Below are 6,000 nucleotides of genomic sequence, written 5' to 3'. Positions count from 1 at the left end.
CATGGAAATGCAGTAGTTGTTCTCCTTTCTGGGCCATCCTTTAAGCTGCCAGATGCTCAGGAAGTTGAAGTGCCCAACAAATTCGCCCCCACTCCTGTGCTTTGGTAGCTCCTTGTTCCAGCTCTTCCTCTCAAGGACAGGATTTCATACCACAGAGCATCAGCCCTTCCCTGCAGTGTTTTCCCTTGGGGAATAATTTGCTTGTTGTCCTGTTGGGTCATTTATTTACTGAGGCAGAGCAAGCCCTGAGCTGATGCTTTTTACCACAAACTGATTGGAAACAGAGTCCCTGAAGTGGTGTGCGGAGACATTAAAAGACATTAAACCTGTAATTATGGTTGTGGCCAGCTTTTCACACCACAGACCACTGGCAAAATGCACATTTTTTAATTCAATATAATTGCCAGGATTTTTTTGGAGTCCACCTTTGCTATAATAACCCACTGTGGTGAGTTATTTCCACAGCCTGATTTCATCTCCTCTTTCTATGCCCCAATATCTGTGGAGTTTGTTGTCATCTGACTCAGTCCTTTTTTGCTGTATTAAACCGTTTTGTATTAAACTTTGCTGTATAAAAGTCCTTTTTTTTCCCCTGTAGCAACAGCCCAGTCACTTGGTTAGGTTCTTGTTTGTATTTCTTTTAATTCCCACTGAGAACATTAAATCCTGAAATCTCAGATTCCACCCCCCCCCTCCATCCCCAAGTAGCCCAGGGAACTCCAATGTTTATGAGTTTAAGAAATTATTGTGGCTCGCAAAGACATTGCTGTTACTTTAAACAATTCTGCCCGACAGAGATTAGCTTTTAGCAACATCATATTGAGGATAATCAGGATGATTACATGAATATCCAGTGTTTTCTACATGAATATTAAACAGCCTCAACTTCAGGAAAGCCTCTTCCACTGCGTTTTTTTGGCAAACTGCATTTTTTTTTTCAATTTCTGACGCTGTGAAATGAGGGAGAAAAAATGAAGTGGGCTGGGAAGTGTCTGAAGTCGGAAACGTATCCCTGTCCTTCAGTTTTGTGGCAAATAATTGGGCCCTGCAGGAATTGGCTGTGGAGCTGCTCTCTTGGCTGGGCACTCAGTGCTGGCTGGGTTTTCCAGCTGCCTCCCAGCAGTGGATTTTGGCAGGAGCCCTGAGGAGTGACACCCAGAGGAGGAGGAGAGGGGGGCTCAGAGCATCCAGAGTTCGGTGCAGATATCTCCATGGGGAAAAAAATCCAAATATTTCAGTAAATTCCCTTTAGGAGGAGGAATTCCCTGCCAGGACTTTGTTGTCCAGCGCTGGGCACCTGTCACTTATTTGCTTTTCAACCTCTACAGTTAATTTTGCTCTATTTCCATGTGTATAATTATGTGGCCTGGTGAGCACGTGGGGGGACCTCGGGCTTGGGGTTTACTGAGCTCAGATTCCGCCAGAAATTTTGCAGGGAAATCTCTCCCCAGTCCTCAGCAGTTTAGGACTAGAGATCCCCTTTGTGGGGTGCTGATGCATGGGGTTGGGCGCTCCGTATGGAGGTCAAAGGGCTCAACCAAAGAGACAACTCACGGATTTTAGGGACAGAGGACAACACTTGACTATTTCGGGTTAAATTTGGTTGTGTTTTAGCGTTTGCATTCCCTTCCTTGAACTTAAAATCTGCTGAATCTTTAGGGTTGGAAAAGACCTCCAAGATCAAGTCCAAGCTTTGGCTGAATGCCACTTTTTCCTGGTTTGTGCAAGGGTAGGAACATTTCCTACTGGGAGATCACAGTCTCTCCTCTGCACAGCTGATCCTGGTGGAAGGACTTTCAATGGACACAAACCTCAGGAGAATTCAGGCTTTTTAATGCTCAAATTACGTTTAAAGATTGAAATGAGGCTCTAGATGAGCATCTTTATGTTGTTAAAAGCAGAAAATCCTCTGTACTCACCCATTTTCCTCAGTGAGCCTTAACCAGCTTGAGGCTCCACTGGTTAAATCCAAAATGCAGCATTCTGGTTTAATGCTGAGCATTATAATAAATGGGGGATGTTGTTCCACATTCCAGCACTTTTACAAACCTCTTGCCATGCAATTCTTCCATATTTTCAAATAACAACACCCAATTAAGCACTTGAATCAGTGCTGCCCTCAGCAGAGATGTAATTAAGCAGGTGTTTAAATCCCTTGTTAAATTAGTCTCTTATATTTTTCTTTCCTAATCTCCCATTGCTATTCCTGTGCAGGAAAATAATGGGAAAACAAATGAATCCTGAAGTTCTGGCTCCAGGCTTGTAGGGGTCAAACTGTACCAGCCGTGCAAAGAAGATCTATGGGATCTAATGAAATTTGGGGGGGAAAAAAGCAGCTTTAAAGAGGAGCTGGTGGGTAACAGCAGTGAAAGACAAAACACCACTTCTCTGGGAAGGAAAAAAAGTTAAGTGAAATAAAAATCCACTTCCAGAAGGGCATTATGTGGCACTTTTCTCAAGTAATGGCTCGACTGCTGTAATTTTGAATGCTCACAAATGCATCCGTGGCCCGGCCATAAAGAGAATAGGGAAACAAAGAGGTTGCTAATTCAATTACAGATGTTAGAGATCAAGCTCTCTGCTATTCATCCAAATGAAAATTTACACTAAATAACATTCTCATGAATTGGCTCAGCAGCTTAATGGACTAAAACTCTCCCCACTAACAGATTGCCCAGGCTCGGAGAGGTCCTGAAAATTGTCTCTCTGGTGGATACCTTTAACCAAACCTCCTGGTATGGAGTAAATGGAATAAAGTCACATCATCCCTTTCACTGTTCCCTTAGCTGAGAGATGCATCCAAGAGTTTCTGTGGAAAGTTTGTTCCTGTCATGGTTATGGCCAGGGCGGGGGATTCGGGGTCTTACAGAGGTCCCAAATCTTGGACAACTTCCCAGAGATGTCTTAAACCAAATCTGCAGATTGGACCCCGATCTATATTTTTTATATTTTTATATAATATAAAAATAAAATAAACGAACAAATAAGTAAAAGTAATATAAATAATTTTTTTAAAGATACAAAACATCTCATGAAAGCATCTTGTGACCCTTGAAAATGTTGTTTGAGATGATGCTGGAGCAGCTCTGCTGCTGCTGGGAAAGAGGAACCAAGAGTTGAGCCAAGGGGCATTTTCAGGTGCTTTAAAGGTTCCATTTCTCTTGTGCTGGTTAAACTTTGTTCGGATGGATTTGGGGGAGAAAAGTGAATGGTTTGGTAGCAAAGGGGCTCAGATTTCTATCTGGTATAAAAAGTATCCCCTGCATGAGTCTGGCTTGCTCAAAAAATGAGACTTGTCCATTGTTAGAGCATTTACCCTGATTTTTGCCCGGTTTCCAGGGTAATTTGGATGTGATCAGTTTCTCCATGAGCTTCTCTGTCCCTGTGACATCCATCCAGTGCTTGTGGTCACCTGAACATCTTTCAAAAATCTGCTTTTGGACTTTTGTGTCTCCAGGAAGTGACCAGGGAAGCTCTTCGGGGGCAGCTGGGCCTCTTCGGCCATGAGAAGAGAAAGATAAAGATGCTTTTATCATCCTGATCCCTGATGGGAGGGAGGTGGAATGAGGGATCCAGGCTCTTCTGAGTCATTCCCAGCCACAGGGCAAGAGGGTAAAGATTGAAATTCAGGAAATTCCATTTAAATTTAATTTAAATAATTAAAATTCTCTACTCTGAGAGAGGCTGAACCCTGGATACATTTCCCAGAGAGGCTGTGGGCTCTCCATCCATGCGGATACTCAAAACTTCCGTGGATGTGGGTATGGGCAGCCTGTCCCAGCTGGGCTTTGGATGGAGGATTTCCAGAGGAGGATTTGGATTCCACTTCCAACCCACAGCTGGTCTGTGGCTCTGAGATTTAAGAACCAAATCCATTGGGAAAGGCAGTAAATGTCCCAGACTTTGAAATGGCTTTGAAAAGTGAGAGCCAAGCTCCCAAATCCGTTACAATTCTGAGAGTGGGAGCGATGTAAAACCCAGGAAAAAAATTGTGATTTTGTTCCATTCACCCTTCAAAAAGTTTACACATCAGTGTGGTGCTTAATGTGGTTCTGGTGCTTAATATGAAACACCTCGAAAGTTTTTTAATATTCAAATTCTTCCATTTGTACAGCTATGACTTAACACTCAAAATAGCCTCAATTCTTTTGGGTAAATTCTGAATCCTAAATGAAGCAGCAAATAACACGTTTCTGCTTAATCCCATGATTATTAAATACAGAGTGTGAAAACTCCATTGATGAAGAGTTCCTTGCTTAAAAGGTTACTTTCCTAAAAATAAAAAGGAGCCCAGGCACGTTTGCTGTGCCGGGGCTCATTTCCTCTGCCTACCAGGGACAAAAAGCTGCGTTTAAAGGTCATCGGTTCTTTTGTATGTTGATAAACAATTAGTGTGGCTGGGGGGGAGAGAGCAGCACCAGCTCCTTGAGAACGGATTCCTGAGCAAATGAACCATTCCTGACAAGTCCGGGATGCCGGGATGAACATTTCCTGGATGACTTCTCAGCCTGCGAAAATATTGCTGTTTAATCAGCTCTGGCTAACAATTATTCTTCTCCTTGACAAGCACCTTCTGGGACTCCAGTCCACCCCCCCTCCCCGAGATTATTATTTTTATTATTGTAACGTTTTATAGCCGATAAGGAAGAAGCATTTAGAAAAAGGAAATAACTGCTTTTCCCTCGCAGGCAGTTCTGCTGTTGTATGCAGATGAAATTTATGTGCCGGGAATCCAAATTGGATGTTCCTCCAGACATTTGATTGCGGCGCTGGCGGTGGCTTTTCACGCATCGTTGTGGTGGCAGTGCCCTCCCTCACCCCGCTCTGCTGCCACACAAAACCTCAGCATCCGCTCCACATTAGGAAGCGAAATTGCTGCGATTGTGGCCCGGAGCCCCTCGCTTGCCAAAAAGCCAGATAGCGCAGGTTCAAGAGTCCCTCAAAAGCCTCGCTCTCGCTGTCCCCGACCTGCCCAGGAACATCTGCAGCCCGGCAATCCGTTTATTTATTTCTTCCTAATCACTGGAAAACACCGTTCAGACTTCTCGGAATGACTTTCACCTGCCCTGTTTATTTACTCGACTTTCCTATTAGTTCTGCCTGGCATTTTTTTGGATACCGAGGGATATTCTCTTGCTAAGTTTCCAGAAATATTGAGTCAGGGTTATTATTATTTTTATTTTTTTTAACGGCAGAAGAGCTGCTGCTGCTGCTGCAGGTGAGGGGGGTGGCAGAGAAAGGAGCCTGTGGAAAGCAGGGAGGCTCCAAGGATGTTCCCTGCCTACAGTCAGGTTCCTGGTCAGGGTAATGTTGGGACAAGGGAGGGGTTGGACACACAGGTAAATCAGTAATCAGGAAATCAGTAATCAATAAATCAATAATCAGGAAATCAGCTTTGTCCCCGTGTCCTCCTTGCCCTGTCCCCAGCTTTGCTCCATCCCGCTGCAGATTTTCAGCCTGGAAATCTCAGGAGTTTCACCCAGCCCAGCGTTTCTCCCAGTTTTAGGAGTCCTTCAGGGCTGAACCAGGCACAGGGAGGTTTTGTCCCGGACGGGAGGTGAGCCTTGCTTGCTGTAATTCCCAGCTGGGCGTGCTGGAGCTGGAGAGAGCGGAGTGACTCCTGCTGTCCATGGGACACCTCAGGCGCGGCAGGAAAAGGCACCAAACCCACCCGGGCAGGGATGGGGCAGAAAACTTGCACCAGCTCAGGTGAATGGGAACGCTGGCATTTTCCAGGGATGGGAATTCCCCTTGGAGTCAAGGAGATGATCCTGCCAGTCCAGCACTTGCTGCACTACAAAAACAGCTCAAGGCAAACTCTGGCAGTAATTATCATTATCTCTTGCATAGTTTCCTATCTCCTCCTTGATGCAGCCCCTTCAGACAACAAAAATATTTGGGTATTTCAGAGCAGCACCTCGTGTTCGGGGGAGTTGCTGGCGCAGCTCCAAAGCAGCATCTCAAAGGACTTTTGCTACTTCTGCTACACTGAATATTCAG

Source organism: Corvus moneduloides, chromosome 27, assembly GCF_009650955.1.
Source record: "Corvus moneduloides isolate bCorMon1 chromosome 27, bCorMon1.pri, whole genome shotgun sequence".
Lineage (NCBI taxonomy): Eukaryota > Metazoa > Chordata > Aves > Passeriformes > Corvidae > Corvus > Corvus moneduloides.
The sequence above is the reverse complement of the archived record's forward strand: the minus strand, read 5'-3'. Positions refer to the sequence as shown.